This window comes from Trichosurus vulpecula, chromosome 3 (assembly GCF_011100635.1).
Source record: "Trichosurus vulpecula isolate mTriVul1 chromosome 3, mTriVul1.pri, whole genome shotgun sequence".
NCBI lineage: Eukaryota > Metazoa > Chordata > Mammalia > Diprotodontia > Phalangeridae > Trichosurus > Trichosurus vulpecula.
The window spans coordinates 69122782-69140373 of record NC_050575.1 but is presented as its reverse complement, the minus strand read 5'-3'; the positions used below and the strand labels follow the sequence as shown (position 1 = coordinate 69140373).

Here is a 17592-nt window from a genome sequence, read left to right as displayed (position 1 = left end):
AAGGTATTCCACAATCACTCTAGAGCACACTGTGATTTCTAGAAGGAGCGATTATTTCATCAGAACAAAGTCTCACAGCCAGTGAATAGAACAGCTTTACCATAGGTTTGAAGAGTTGCCTTCTGTGTTCTATGTGCTTTAAATGGAGCTTTGAAAGATTAGCTTTTACTGCTTGTGTACACAAAGTTAAGGCGAGACATTAACTGTTAAAGTGAAGAAAGCCTGACCTGACTTACTACTGTATTTAGCAGATTAGTACTAGGTTTAGAATTTTTTAAGAGAAATGCTTTCCCTTCATTCAAACCTTTAAAGCCAGTTTCTATTTAGCTTAAGGAAGGATTCTTTTTCTAAAAATGAGCCTAAATTGCCATCAGATTATGAACAATATGGTAATCAAAGGAGAGACAGTAACTATAGAAGTAACAAAAATGCCTGTTAATTCTCCATTCTATCCTTATGGCTACTTTTTTGTTTGTTTTAATAGGATAATTAAAGACCCTGAACTTGAACAGTAGTCTCAAAGCCAACTTGCCAAATAGACTGTCAGACAGCAAAAATTTAATTTGCAACCAATGAAACTGTAGGCTTTAGATTTATTTAGGGTTATTTTATACAGGTTTATATAATATCTACTTTAATTTAGAACAGTGAAACTCGGGCCTAAGTATATTTGTTTTACATATTTAGCAAGAAGATTCATTAAACATGGAAGCTTTTCGACTTGTGGCACTGAATGATCATCTACACAGGACATCCTTCAAACGCTACAATTGAAAACCTCCCTCCTAGTTTCTCAGCAATACAAGCCCCGTTGAGATCTTCTGGTCCATTTGCTTGACATTCATGTTTAATGCCTGGAAATTTCTTTTTGATTGCATTCTTGGAGCTGGCACAGATCATTTTACTTTTGAGAGGTGCTAGTGCTAGTTCTGGTGCCCATAGAAAAAGCATCAACTCTTTTTGCTTCCTTTCTTTCAGAGCTTGCATTCTATCAAGCCTGGTGACAATCCTCTTCAGGAAGCATTCGCACAAAATGCTTGAAAGAATCGGTAGTGATTTTATCAACATCCCCCTCTAAGATCTCTTTGCCTTCCACAATGATGCATTTTTTGGCAGCACCGAGACAAAAGAAAATTGTCTTCTTTCTTTTCTTGATTTCTTCTGGTGTGAAACATTTCCAAACCTTCATATCATAGAAAATGCCGTATACTTCCTCAACTACTTTCACTCCTGAGGCCTTCTTCCCAAAGCAGAAGATCTGTAGTGTACTGGGTCTAGTCCCTGGGCCAGTGGGGGCGGGAAGGAAAGAGAGCCAAGAGTCTAGGCACTGCTAAAGTCTAGAGGGTGGAGGAGCATCTTCCTCCCAGGAGCCCAAGGAAGAGAACAGTGAAAGCTGGTGGAAGGGAGGAGTCCCTGAGGCTGGGAATGCAAGGCTGTCTGACCAATGGTATTATTATTATTATTACTATTATTATTATTATTATTATTATTATTAGTTTATACACTGAGAAGAGGTGTTTATGGAGTTTTTTTAATTTAAATTTATTTATTTAACATTTAGTTTTCAGCATTGATTTTCACAAGAGTTTGAATTACAAATTTTCTCCCCATTTCTACCCTCCCCCCCACTCCAAGATGGCATATATTCTGGTTGCCCTGTTCCCCAGTCAGCCCTCCCCTCTATTATTCCACTTCCCTCCCATCCCCTTTTCCCTTCCTTTCTTGTAGGGCAAGATAAATTTCTATGCCCCATTGCCTGTGTATCTTATTTTCTAGTTGCATGCAAAAACTTTTTTTTTGTTTTTGAACATCTGTTTTTAAAACTTTGAGTTCCAAATACTCTCCTCTCTTCCCTTCTCACCCACCCTCCCTAAGAAGTCAAGCAATTCAGCATAGGCCACATGTATAACATTATGTATAACCTTTCCACAATACTCATGTTGTGAAAGACTAACTATATTTTGCTCCTTCCCAACCCATCCCCCTTTATTGAATTTTCTCCCTTGACCCTGCCCCCTTTCGAAAGTGTTTGTTTTGGAATACCTCCACCCCCATCTGCCCTCCCCTCTATCATCCCCCCCTTTTTTATCTTCCTCCCTCTTCTTTCCTGTGGGGTAAGATACCCAATTGGGTATGTATGGTATTCCCTCCTCAGGCCAAATCTGATGAGAGCAAGGTTCACTCATTCCCCCCTCACCTGCCCTCTCCCCTCCTCCAACAGAACTGCTTCCTCTTGCCACCTTTATGCAAGATAATTCACTCCATTCTATCTCTCCCTATCTCCCTCTCTCAGTATGTTCCTCTCTCATCCCTTAATTTGATTTTATTTCTTTTAGATATCTTCCCTTCACCTTCAACTCACCCTGTGTCTGCTCTCTCTCTCTCTTTTATATATATATATATATATATATACACGCACACACATACATATATATACATATATACACCTATATATATATACACACAAACACACATACATATACATACATACACATTCACTTATATATATATATATACATAAATGTATATATACATATATGCATATTCCCTTCAGCTACCCTAATACTGAGGTCTCATGAATCATACATGTCATCTTTGCATGTAGGAATGTAAACAAAACAGTTCAACTTTAGTAAGTCCCTTGCAATTTCTGTTTCTTGATTACCTTTTCATGCTTCTCTTGATTCTTGTGTTTGAAAGTCAAATTTTCTATTCAGTTCTGGTCTTTTCACTGAGAAAGCTTGAAAGTCCTCTATTTTATTGAAAATCCATATTTTGCCTTGGAGCATGATACTCAGTTTTGCTGGGTAGGTGATTCTAGGTTTTAATCCTAGCTCCATTGACCTCCGGAATATCGCATTCCAAGCCCTTCGATCTCTTAATGTAGAAGCTGCCAGATCCTGGGTTATTCTGATTGGGTTTCCACAATACTCAAATTGTTTCTTTCTGGCTGCTTGCAGTATTTTCTCCTTGATCTGGGAGCTCTGGAATTTGGCGACAATATTCCTAGGAGATTTCTTTTTGGGATCTATTTGAGGAGGTGATCGATGGATTCTTTCAATTTCTATTTTGCCCTGTGGCTCTAGAATATCAGGGCAGTTCTCCTTGATAATTTCTTGAAAGATGGTACCTAGGCTCTTTTTTTGATCATGGCTTTCAGGTAGTCCAATAATTTTTAAATTATCTCTCCTGGATCTATTTTCCAGGTCAGTGGTTTTTCCAAGGAGATATTTCACATTGTCTTCCATTTCTTCATTCCTTTGGTTCTGTTTTATAATATCCTGATTTCTCATAAAGTCACTAGCTTCCACTTGCTCCAATCTAATTTTTAAAGTAGTATTTTCTTCAGTGGTCTTTTGGACCTCCTTTTCCATTTGGCTAATTCTGCCTTTCAAGGCATTCTTCTCCTCATTGGCTTTTTGGAGCTCTTTTGCCATTTGAGTTAGTCTGTTTTTTAAGGTGTTGTTTTCTTCAGTGTATTTTTCAGTATTTTTTTGGGTCTCCTTTAGCAAGTCATTGACTTGTTTTTCATGGTTTTCTCGCATCCTTCTCATTTCTCTTCCCAATTTTTCCTCTACTTCTCTAACTTGCTTTTCCAACTCCTTTTGGAGCTCTTCCATGGCCTGGGACCAGTTCATGTTTTCCTTGGAGGTTTCTGTTGTAGGCTCTTTGACTTTGTTGCCTTCTTCTGGCTGTATGTTTTGGTCTTCTTTGTCACCAAAGAAAGAATGCAAAGTCTGAGACTGAATCTGGGCGCGTTTTCGCTACCTGATCATATTCCCAACCAACTAACTTGACCCTTGAGTTTTTCAGTGGGGTATGACTGCTTGTAGACTAAAGAGTTCTATGTTCCCCATTTGGGGGGGAGGTGCCAGCTCTGTCACACCAGCACTACACCTTCCCCAAGAACCCCCAAACCGGACTGGGCTTAGATCTTTAGCAGGCTGTGCACTCCTGCTCTGATCCGCCACTTAATTCCTCCCACCAGGTGGGCCTGGGGCCAGAAGCAGCAGCAGCTGTAGCTGCCCCACCTCCGCTGCCCCTGGGGCTGGAAGCCGAACTGTGAACTCCTTCCACTCCCGCAGCTTTTCCCACTAACCTTCTCCGCAGTCTTTGGTGTTTGTGGGTTGAGAAATCTGGTAACTGCTGCAGCTCACTGATTCAGGGTGCTAGGGCCCCCTCTGCCCAGCCTCTGGTCTGGTTGGTCCATGCCACTCAGGCTGGGCTCTGCTCTACTCCATTCCCAGCTCCCAGCTCCGTGTGGGATAGACCTCACCCAGAGACCATCCAGGCTGTCCTGGGCTGGAGCCCTGCTTCCCTCTGCTGTTTTGTGGGTTCTGCAGTTCTAGAATTGGTTCATAGCCATTTTTTATAGGTTTTTGGAGGGACTCGGCAGGGAGCTCACACTGATCCCTGCTTTCCAGCCACCATCTTGGCTCCGCCCCCCCCATGAAGTTTTTGAAACACTTGAAGAATATTCTAAAATCAGACCCCTATGTTGATTACCTTGAATACCTCTCTCTCTATTCCTAACTTAGAAGGCAGAATAGCTAGATACATTCAATTGTGTTTCTGAGTGTTTGAAAGAAGGACATGACAGAAGGAGAGTGCAAAGAACCAATAAGGGTATGATATTAGAAGGTCAAATGTGAAAGACGGCCATTGTATGTATGTTAGGCTCTCAAGATTCAAAGGAAAATCAAGTATGCTCCAGATCATGGATGCCACAGAAAGGATCTCTTCTCTTCCTAACTTTTGGTGGCATCTGTCACATATGATGATAATTCTAGTGATCCGCCAGCTACCAAGTAGGTGCTTTGGAGTTTTCCTCTCCTTAGAAATGGGGATATGTTATGCTGAGTCATTCACACTTTCTCATCCAAGCACCCTTGTGATCAGTGACATGTGTTTGTGAAAAGTCTGTGGTCACAGACACGGGCTCGGTTAATTGGTCCAGATGGGGACAGAACCTGTGAGTTTGACCTCAGAAGCCCCATGCTCTTTCCAGCTGAGCTCACCAATCACATGTGCAGGGCCTTACATAGACTGCACACAGCTGCAGTGAAGTGTGAATTCAGACATTTGCCTCTAAAAATTTGCTGTAGGAGTGGGGCTGAGAAGAACTATTGGTAGACATGAAGGACTCATGAAGGGAAACCAGCCAGAGACAAAACTGATCAGGACAAAAATTTGTTTACCAGCTTCTCCATCCTCAAGAGTCCCTTGTGGCCTCTGTCCAGCCTTCTCTTTTGCACTGCTCCCCTAGGCTGTGCCTCTCCTAGACCATTCTTTATGCTTAAGATCATTCCTCCACACTCAGAGAATGCTACTAAGATACTTTGAACTCTTCTACTCATCAAAATTTATGTATCTGTTATCCCATTTCCTATGAGGTTTAATCTCAGGTAAAGTAATGTTAGGATATATATAAGAAGTTGACCCCCTCAGAGGGAAGATATTTGCATTTTACAAGGGCCTCTCTACCCAAAAGAGGAACTTTAATTTACAACACACAAATTTTTTCTTTCTTTTTTTTTATAAATTTATTTATTTATTTTTAGTTTACAACATTCAGTTTCACAAGCTTTTGAGTTCCAAATTTTCTCCCCGTCCCTCACCTCCCCCCTCACCAAGACAGCATGCAATCTGACATAGGCTCTGCATGTACATTCACATTAAACTTATTTTCACATTAGTCATGCTGCAAAGAAGAATTATAACCAATGGAATGAACCACAAGAAAGAAAAAACAAAACAAAAAAAAGAGAAAGCAAATAGTATGCTTCGATCCACATTCAGACTGTAATTCTTTCTCTGGATGTGGAGAGCATTTTCTGTCATGAGCCCTTTGGAGCCGTCTTAGAACCTTATGTTGCCGAGAAGAGCCAAGTCTATCAAAGTCAGTCATCGCACAATGTAGCTGTAACTATATACAATGTTGTCCTGGTTCTTCTCCTCTCACCCAGCATCAGTTCATATAAGTCTTCCCAGGTACACGCACAAATTTAAACTTATACCCATACATCTCAATAAATGTTTTCCCCCTTTTGTTCCATGAGATACCAGTAGCACCAGTGTTGAAATGATGAGTTCTTCTTATCTCATATCTTCAATGGGAGTGTGAAACAACAAAATGGTGGTGAATAGAAGGCTGGATGGGTATTTGGAAATGCAGATCCTTGTTCAAACCTGTCACTGTTCATTTTGTCTCTCTCAGCCTCAGTTTTCTCATCTATAAGATGGGAAGGGAGAATTTGATGACATGAGATGAGGCTGCATGGCGAGGAAGTCACAGGATAATTGATTTAGATTTGGAAAGAATACAGAGGACATACAGTCTGACCTTAGAATTTTACAAACAGAGGTTAAATGAATTGTTTAAGGTCAACAGGGAGTAGGTGACAGATCAAGGATTCACATGCAGGTCCTTGGAATCCATCTCCAGTGTTCTTTCTGTTACATGGTGTGGCCTTTACAAAGACAGGGGTCAAATCAGGCTTCAATTCATACTTCCTTTGTGATCATGTTTAAGTCACTTAAGCTCTTTGAACCTCAGTTTCCTCAGATGCAAAATGAGAATAATGATACCTATTGTCATTTTACAGTTGTGTCTGAGTCTACATGGCCCCATTTGGGGTTTTCTTGGCAAAGATACTGGAGTGGTTTGCCATTTCCTTTTCCAGCTCATTTTACAGATGAGGAAACTGAGGCAGACAGGGTTAAGTGACTTGCCCAGGGTCACACAGCCAGGAAATGGATTTGAAGTCAGGTCTTTCTGACTCCAGGCCTGGTACTCTACCCACTGAGCTGCCTAGCTGCCTCCAGTGATACATATAGTACCTCTTTTACAGGGGTATTGTGAGGCTCAAAAGAAAGAGATGTAAAGCACTTTGCAAACTTGAAGTCACTACATTAAGGTAAAGCCTATACTCATAAGATCATTGATATAAGAAACTCCTGGATGAGGGTACTCCTTTTTCCAATGTAAGTCATAACTTTCTCTTCATCTTATCTTCTTAGACAGTTTCCTAATGTGGAGCACTCAGAGGTTGAATGATTTGCCCTGGGCCACACAGCCAGTTGGTGTCAGAGGCAGGATTTGATCCAGGGGGTCTCTGAACCATGCTTTCTTTTTTTTGTCTTTCTCTTTCTCTCCCGTTTCCCCTTCACTCAGCGGCTCATAGATTGGACCACAACAGGTCCCTGCCCAAGCTCCACTTAATGCCTGTATTTTGGGCCCTCCTGCCTTTGAGTGAATATCAATGGTAACTGTTTCTCTTTGGAAAAGCAACCCTGAGAGTCTTCCCCTCCCAGCTTGATTTTTTTTTTTTTTCTAATTGAAGGAGCCATCCCTTGACTGACTTCTTAAAAAGGCCTATTCACTGAATGGGCATTACCTCACTCTATGTGAGTACTTGAAAAGGCCTTAGCCTAAAAGGGCCAAGGTCTCCCATTGCATTCTGGGTCATTTCCAGTCATCCTGATTAATATCTGGTCACTTGATCCAGATGGCTCTGGAGGAGAAAGTGAGGCTGGTGACTTTGCATAGCCCTTCCTCACTCAAATTAAAATCAACTGCAAGAAAGTCATATCATTTTCCTGATGTCATGGTCCTTTTGGAAAACGAAGGACCAACACACAATCTCTCTCTATGGGTTTCTTAGTAGTAGCAATAGTATCATTATCATCATCATTCTCATTATTAATAATCATAAATTTAAAACTAGAAGAGACATTAAACACCATTTAATCTGCTATTGTACTGATGAGGAAACCTGAGGCAAGAGAGGTTAACTGACCTGCCCCTACTCTCAGAGGAGGTGAGAAGGAGGAAGAAGAGGACAATATCCCTTCTGCCTGCAATTGATGGGGATTTTAGCCATGGAGGTCAGTGGAACAAATAAAAAAGAAACCTTTGGGCAGCCCTTGCATGAGCGACCACTCAGTCCATCCATATTTGAAGAGTTGGTCCTGCATGTAGGAAGAGGACTCTATGTGTAGATTCAAAACACCTATGAAATGGCTGTGCTTTAGGGTCTAGGTTACCATTCCAATTGTAAAGGAAAATCAAACAATGAGATTTAACTATGTTAGAATTCCTAATATTGACAAAAATCAGCTGGAAACCATTAAGTCCCATCAGGTGTACAAGATAATAATTTGCTAATTTATCATTAAAGTACTTCAAATTAGCATCTGAGTTTTACATAGTACCAAGTCACTAAAGAGTTGCTGAAATGGCCCTAAGCAGCTAAAACCTGGTTCTTGAATATCAAGAAGCAGGGACAAAGGTAGTAAATAGAGTAGTGTTACCTATCCCAATGGAGATGATGAACCCAATATGCATGAAAACTGATATTTATCAATAAGAAAATTAGAATAAATGAATATTTAAATATTTAAATGCACAACAATGTGTTCCAAACACATTTTCAAAACATTATCGTTTGAAGTGAGAAACTGGTGTTAAGTTGGTTACAAATTCTTTTCTAAACAACCTTCTCTTTTTTTCCCCTCATTTCAACTCATTAGCAATAGTATTAGCTTCTAAGTATAATGGTGTAATCTTAACTGTACTATATACAAATTACTCTGCTTCTCACTCTGACAATGTTTAGTAATAATCTTTCTTGGCAGGCCTTTAACAATCCCTACAAGATTATGGAGAAAGATACGAGAGTTGGGTAAAACAAAAAAGGGAAAAAAGAGCTAGAATGGCCTTCTTTAGCAATTATAGTAAAAATATAGCTAAAAAGCCTTAACCTTTGACAAAATATGATACCTAGTTATCTTAAAAAAAAGAAACAGATACTAAAAAATGTATAAAAAAGGAAATTGTTTTGTTAACTCAATGGAAAGCAAGGTTAAGCTGAGTCAACATTCTTTGCAATGGGGAAACCTTGGAACCTTTCCCAACTCAGAAGAGCAAGACTGCCCCTTAAATGTTTATTCCTTGAGACAATCTTAGAAATAAAAACTGTTAAAACAAAAATATTTAAAAACATAAAAATCTGAAGATATGAAAATAGAGAATTTAAGACATAAAAAAGAATATAAAGAAATAAACATTAGTAGAAAGTTAAATTGATTATTTGTAGATGTAAACTTTACCAAAAATAGTAAAAAGGTATAAACCCACAAAATTTCCAAATGGAAATTATGAAAAATAATAAAAACAATTTAAAATAATATAGCATTAGAGGCAACATGGTGGAGTATAGGCAGCAACCCAGCTGAACTCTCCCAATCTTCCTCTCCAAACAGCTTTAAAGTAACACATCAAATCAAATTTTGGAGTGACAGAGTGTTTCAGCAATTCAGTTAGCAGCTGCTGTGGGGGTGAAAAACCAACACAAGCCCAACAACAAGAACGCTGCAAACCCAGGTTCTTTTGATCTGCTTTACTAAGGAAAGCAACGTTAAGGGGTTAACAATCTTACTTTAATCCAACATACAAATATCATTCACTCAGCTCAGGGGGAAAAGCCAGCACCCTGAACTTCAGAGCAAATACAAAAAGAGCAAATCAACACAAATCAACAGAAAGATTTCTGTCTGACAAAATCACAATATACAGTTACCAGAGAAGCACCAACATCTGGGTTTTCTTCAAAGTTGGGGAATTTACAACAATGGTTTGCCTAAAGTCACGCACCACTACTGCTGTGGCTCAGAGCTCCAAAAGAGAAAGCCAACCTTTGGGTTTATATATCTTGTTCAGGGTCAAAGGTGAGTCACACATGCATATCACCCATGTGACCTAAAATCATCACAAAAATGAGACTTAAATCCACGTGGTCTAAAAGACTCTTATGTGACAAACATGTCACTCAAACCCATGTAAACTATGCTTTCCCTTAAGACATGGAGGTCATCAAGGACTCCTAATTTAATCAAGGAAACAAAGGCCAAACTCTTCAAGGGCACTTGGTTGAATAACTGCTAAGAGCCCATCTTTATTCCCAATACACAGAGGCAAAAGATCAGAGTTAGACATTTTTCAGCCTAAGACAACTTAGATCAGTAAAAGAGGTCTGTGACACTGTAGTAGGGGCCAGCTCAGAGAACACTTGGTGGCATCACCAGGATTGTCATTGGAGGGATCTGCTAACAGTGGCAGCAATAGCACCTTCCAGAGCTCTCATACTAGAGGTGGTAAGGGGGCTGGACAGCTAATCAGAAAGAGATTACAGAGGACCCTTTGCTGGCACTGGGTGCAGGTGCCATTGACTGGCAACTCTATTGCCCATGTGCAGGTCTGGGTGATAGTTACAGGGTGGAGAGGAGTACTGGTGGTTGATCACAGGAGCGGAGCCATGTTCTCAATTTCAAGGCAAAGAGGGGGTGCTAGTATTTATGGCTATAGGAGACCAGGGGACTTGGACACAGTTCCACAGAAAAGAGGAGTACTAGTGCTTGCAGCTGCAGGGGAGTAGGGGCCTTCCTTGGATAAATGCCAGAGTTCAGACCAGGAGAGCAGTTGACCATACTTCTTTCCAAATAACATCACCTTGAAATTGCCAAAAACTTGTCGACCACCCCTCCTATCACCCAGAACTAGCTCTGAAAACAGCATCATGAAAAAGCCTAAAGCATGGGACAGTGTCTCCTCACCCCACCTCCATACCCATCCCCCATGTTAGCAAAGCTCAACTTTAATATAAAGTAATCCAAAGTCAAGAAATAGGCTGGGAAAATAAGCAAACCACAAAAAAACTTGAACATATAAAGCTACTACAGCAGCAAGGAAGACCAAGATACAAACTTAGATGAGAATGAAGTAAAAATAGCAACATGCAAAGTCTCAAAGAAAATATGAATTGGACCCAAGCCCAACATGAATTTTTGAAAAACGTAATAAAAGAGATAAGGGTGGTGGAGGAAATATTAGGAAAAGAAATGAAAGTGATGCAAGAAGATTATGAAAAAAGAATTAACAGCCTGGTAAAAACATACAAAATAATACTGAAGAAAATAGCACCTTAAATAACAGAATTGGTTTAATGGTAAAAGAGGCACAAAAATTCACTGAAAAAAAATAACTCCTTAGAAAGCAAAATAGGTCAAATGGAAAAAGAAGTACAAAAACCAATTGAAGAAAAAAACTCCTGAAGAAGAATTGACCAAATGGAAAAAGAGGTACAAAAGCTCATTGAAGAAAGTAATTCCTTAAAAATTAGAATTGGGAAAGTGGACGCAAATGACTCCATAGTCACAAAGACACAATAAAACAAAAATTTTTAAATAAAAAATGGAAGAAAATTGGAAATATCGCATTGAAAAAATAACTGATATGGAAAATAGATCCAGGAGATATAATTTAAGAATTATTGGACTACCTAAAAGCCATGATCAAAAAAGGAGCCTTAATATGCTTGTGATGGAGTGCAATTGTGCTATAAGAATTGATGAAGGTGGGGCAGCTAGGTGCCACAGTGAGTAGAGCACCAGCCCTGGAGTCAGGAGGACCTGAGTTCAAATCCGACCTTACTAGCTGTGTGACCTTGGGCAAGTCACTTAACCCCAATTGCCCTTCCAAGAAACAAAAACAACAAAAAAAGAATTGATGAAGGTGGTGGTATTAGAAAAACTTGGTAGGACCTATATGAACTGATGCAAAGTGAAGTGAGAAGAACTAGGAGATCATTGTGCACAGTAACAACAATGTTATAATGATGATCAACTGTGAAAGACTTAGCTACTCTGATCAATGCAATGATCTGAGACAATTCCAAAGGACTCATGATGAAAAAATTCTGTTCCCCCCCATAGAGAGAACTAATGAAGTCTGAGTATAAATGGAAGTATAGTTTTCTCACTTTTTTGTCGTATAGCTAATATGGAAATATTTTGCATAATTTCACATGTCTACTTGATATTATGTTGCTTTCCTTCTAAGGGGTGGGAGAAAGGGAAATAATTTGAAACTCAAAATTTAAAAAGAAAAGGGTGTTAAAGATAAATAAATACCAATTTTAAAAAAAAGAAATGATGAGGTAATATATCAGATGTCTGGGAATAAATCTACCATGACAAATATAGGACTTTTATAAAGTAAATTATAAAGAAGTTTTTAACAGAAATATAGGAAGAAATGAATTATTGGAGAGGTATTCAATGTCTTTGGTTAGGACAACCTGATATGGTAAAGATGGCAATATTTCCCAAATTAACCTAGACACTAAATGCTATACCGATCGAGAGGCCAACCTTGTACTTTATATAATTATTCTTAAAAATAAACTAGTATGTATAACAATGATGGTTGATAAATGGTCACTCTTGATGTTGATGTCAGTCACTCTTCATTGCCTCCACCTCTTTATAGAATAAGTTGCTCCTCTCTCCCCTTGGGTATGACTTTCTTTCAAGACTTGCTCTCTAGGCTTTAGGTCTTCTCCCCTAGAAGATGACTTTCCTTTCAAAGTAGTCCTGAAAATTGGAGATGGCTGTCTCAGAGCCAGCCCAACCAGTTAGCTCATCTATTGCCATGGCCGCTGATTCATTTGACTAGAGAAATCCCAGTAAAAAAAAAAAAAGTATTCTCTCTGCACCGGAAAGTTGTAAAAATCAATTTGATAACAATACTGTCTAACTCTGAAACCCCATTCAGAGCCTACACTGTGATAGTACAGTGTCATTTTAAACTCTCTCTCCCATCCTCATCGTTCAAAGTCACCCCTCTCAGTACTACATTTGAATAACAATACACATAGTTTAGTAATGAAGGTGTCTAACAGCTTCATCACATAGTAATTAAATGTTTAAATACAAAGCAAACTTTGAAGAAACAAAATAAGGAGGAAGGGACATTAAATTCTGAGGCATAAATTCATCTTAAGAGAGAAAAGGAAAACATCTGTATTGGGTGGGGGGGTGGAAGAAATGAAAACTCCCCAGACTCCACTCCTAACCTTCATTGATTTCAACAGTAAAAGCTTTAGCCCTAACATGTCTTGTGCAGGATTTGTCCAATGCATCTTTGGATCCTGAATCCTATGCTGACAACCTCAAAGGTACATACATCCCCTATCCCATTTCCAGGGAGGCTGAACCTTTACTACTTCCATCCTTCTTATTCCTAGCAGTCTTCTCCATTTCTCCATAGATCTACAGAGTGGGCTAGGAAAGCCTGTCATTCAAATCAGGCCCTACACTAGTCCCAAAGTCAAGGCAAAACTCTCTGGGGGGTTGAAATGGAGAATGCTAGGAAATTTCTATCTCAAACCAGCAGGCCTCCATCTCTAGTGTCCTGATCACCTTGGCAACGCCTGGAGGAAGTATGGCCCAGACAGCCTCACATTTGGAAGAATACAAAATCAAAAATGTCTAGGGAAGTTGTGAAAAAGAAAAGGGAGAAACAGGAATTCGTACTGCCACATCTCAAATTGTATCATAAAGCAGTAATTTCTAAAAACCCTTTGCTACTGAATTCAAAACAAATGGAAAAAAATCAAGGGAATAGGTTAGCTAACAGTAAACTAAAACCAGAGAGCACTGGGTAAAAACAAAACCCATAGGAATAGACCAGATACCAGAGGCCTCTAGAAATTTCAAATGGATCAACTATGAATGTTTATTTTTAATAACAGTATAAAATGAACAGGAGATTCTTGCATTTATCACAACTGTAAAGAGGAAGAAAATTCTTAGCAAGCCATTACTTGGAGGAAATGGTGAAAGATAGAAAAGATAGATTTGACTACATTAAAAATGTTCCAAAATAAGAAAAAAAGAGACAAACTGGGTGGTGAGATTTTTTTATCAAAATATCTTATAAGAACAGACTATGAACTAATGCAAATGAATAAGAATAAAAACTATTCTGTAATAGATAATTGCTCAAAAGATATGAATGGGTAATTGATGAAAGAAAAAACCAATAAGAATTAATGGTCACATAAAAAATCTCCCAAATCTTTAATAATCAGAGAAATGCAAAATAAAACAGCTCTAAGATTCCACAGAACGCACACCACATTGGAAAAGATAACAAAATACAGCAAAACTTGATGCTGTGTGGCTATGGTAAAACAGGAAGTTTACTGAAATATTACTGGTGGAATTGTGAATTTGCCTTACCGTCTTGGAAAGTAAAATGTAATTATAGATTAAAAATTACAAAAATTGCATGCCCTTTGATAGAGTCATTCCACTAATTAGTCTACAAGTCAAGAAAACTATTGAATGGAAATCAGTCCTATCTCTACAGAAACATTTCTGTCAGCACTATTTGTAATATTAGTAACGACTAGATTCCTTTTGGGTATGGGTTGGACTAATTGGCCAGTAAGGTCATTCCCAATTATTTAATTCTGTGATCTTGTAATGTGAATGTAATGGAGAATGATCACACCATGAAAAATGATAAATTTAAAGGCTTCGAGGAAATATGAGATGACACCTGAAGTGATATAGAGTGAAGGTCAAAAAGGATCATGAAAAGAGGGACCATAAGGGCTTCTAGTATGCTACAGTCAACATCTGCATCTTTTGGGTGGGGAGAGCAATCATTGAGAGACAGCGTTCTGTAGTGGGATTGGGAGCTGACTTTGTAGGCAGAAAGAACTAGGCTCAAGTCCCATGTCTGATATATATTTTGCTATGTAGCTGTGGCAAGGTACTCATCCTTTCAATACCCCCAGGCAACTTTGTAAGACTGTAAATTTCAGAGAAGTTGCAAATCTGAATTAGTAGAGGAAATTCCTCATGGGAGGTTGCTTATGAATGAAAGCACATGTTGAGGTTTTTAAAAATCAGTAAATATAAATTTACAGATGTGTAAACTTATTAGCATGTACATGGGGATGATTCTTACTTCCTTTTTTGACCTTGTTTATTTTGAATATTTGCATTTGTCAATGAAAGTTAAAATATTATTTTTTGTGAGAAAACTTTTCTTAAGAATTAGCTAAGTTTAGTGGCTACAACGTCTGAATGAGTATCATGAAACAGTGATTTTCTGGCCATAAAATAATCTGAACTCCAAGTTAACTTTGCAAGAGACCCACTTACCTACATGGCTAGAGCCAGTGAAGATATTTGGGTCAGCCACAAATAATGATTTGACTGTTTCCATCTGAAGGATGGGGATGATAAAATGCTGCCATATATCTACAAAATTAAATATAAGACGTGGCTCCTTACCATGAGGGCAAAATAACTCAAGGCTTCTTATCTTGCACTTCAGTAACTTCATTAGATTTTAGTAACACAAGGTATTCTTAAAGTCAAAATATCAAAGTACCATTACCAAAGATAGGTCATTTCGCTGGTGCTGCTATTCCCTCCAATGATGCAGAGCTATGCTTCTCCATGCCTGCGAGGTAGAGACCATCCTTTCATGAGATGTTCTAACCTCCCAAACATGTCATACAGCGGCTGACCTTTTCGTGATAAGCTTCTATGTACCTAGTCCAGTTGATGCTTGAACAAGGCTGAAATGTAAATCCCTGAGGCTTGGTTGGTTCTGGCAGAGAATATACTCACAGACCTATCCTTTGAGACCCTTCATGTCATGATGAGACATCACAGCAGAACATACAATTTCAATTAAAATACTGTATAGACAAGAGCAAAAAATTCTTCATGACTCTGAAGATTAGGTTCAGTTCTTCAATCTTTATGGAAGAACAACAGCTGATATTCATTTAGCGTCTCACAAAATGCTTTCTATAGACTACCACATTTAAGTCTCATACTTTTTAGTTTAAATGACCTGGGTTCAAACTCTGGCTTTTATATTTAATAGCTAGAAATCTCAAGAAAGATGATAGTTCTGGTCCATGGAATGAAGAGATGTGAAAGTGAGAACTTGATACAGTGGGAAGAGTACTGGTTTTGGAGTCGGGGGGCTGAGATCAAAACCTGTCTCCACCACTTGTTATTTATGTGACTTTGGGCACTCAATCTCTCTGAATCTCGGTTCTGTCTCCCATAAAGTTGTGATAACTTTTAGGATAATAGATTTAGAGCTGGACAGGTCCTTAGACATCATCACATCCTCATCCAATCCAATCCAATTCAATCAACATTTATTAAGTACCTACCCTGTGCCAGGCACTGTGTCAAGCAGTTGGAGTTATAATTAATAAAAAGACAGTCCATGACCTCAAAGAGGAGAGATAACACAGAAGAGGAGGCCAGAAAGTCTGGGATGGGAGGGACTAGACACCAGTGGGTATCCAGCATGGGGGCCATCTTATTCCATGGAGTTGAAACCAGGAAAAGCAGGAGACACAAAGTAGAGTGAGCTTAGTCCAGTGTCTGCCCTCCATAAAGGAGGGCAATGGGGGGAGTTTGGTCCTCTGCCTTCCAGCCCTCTAAACAAAAGGGAGAAGAGGCTGAGGGAGGTGGTATCCACGCTTGAGTTGGCATCATCGTAGTCAGTTTAGAAGTGATGAGCTTATCCTGGGAGGTGCATCTTGTTCCATGGGGTTGAAAACAGACAGAGCAGTAGATGCAAAGGGAGAGACATGTCATCATTTTATAGATGACAAATAGGCTCAAAGATATTAAGTGACTTGCCTAAGGTCTCACAGACAGTAAGTGATACAGCTAGGATTTAAGTCCAGGCACCCTGACTCTGAATTTATCTCTCTTCCCGCTGCACTAGTTTCCTCCCTTTGCATCCTTCCTGCGTCATGGACCAGAGCATTAACACCTCTCAGGATAAGAGAGAATGGGGCTCCAAGTTCAGAGCAAGGCTGAGGATACTTGTCCTCGAACACTTCCATGGGGCTTATTAAAGTGTGCCTGGGATTGGGGCGGCAACAGTGGGCAATGATTAAAATGCAACAATTTGGGAAAGTTAACTTACAAGCTTCAAAAATACACACACACACACACACACACATACCATTAGTAAAGGAAGGAATCAAATTTCATACCCTAAGTATCCTTCACTGCTCATTTTAAAATTATTATTATGGTTATCTAGTCTCCTTGGTAGATCACATTCATTGTAGTGAAATGTGTGCTTCCTGGGAATTCTACACACTCCAAAAACTGACGAGTAAGCAAAAATAATGCTGCTCTTTAAACCCTTCACAGTTTATAGCCACATTTACATAACATTAAATAAGTCAACAAAGGCATCATTAGCTCCCATTAAAATATGAGCAAAGAAATTTAAACGAACAAGACAAGCTAATTGGTAAGTAATGTTGTGTATCAAAAATTATGACTGTAAGATACCACAGTTAATGAGAAGCTCTACAATCATGTTTACTACATATTTAAAAATTCAATGAAGGTGAATAAAAGTTAGGATGGGAAAAAGTTTTCCCAGCTAGATTTGCCCCTATTTCTCCAAATTCTAAATGTGGAGGGTTGTTCTGTCAGTCTAGCTCAGCTCAAAGTGTCCAGAAAATGTATTTTTGCTTTACTTTTGCTTAAAAGAGTCCAACTAGGGAAGCTGTGGCTCTGAGTTAGGGGTAGGGATAAGAACTCTTGAGTTACCATCAGTGGGTATGTTGCGATTTTGCTAAATTCCCTTGGTTTAAGAAAAAGGCTTCCAGTTAATTTCCTCACATGTGGGTAGAGCTGGCCTTTGGCAAAATGTGATGAATGAACGTTTGTCTATAGCATCTT

At 39.1% G+C, this 17592-nt stretch overlaps 1 pseudogene; it reads right to left on the bottom strand.

Moving 5' to 3' along the window:
* Positions 1 to 741: 741 nt before the first annotated feature.
* LOC118844986 lies at positions 742 to 1204 on the bottom strand (annotated as a pseudogene).
* Positions 1205 to 17592: the final 16388 nt, after the last annotated feature.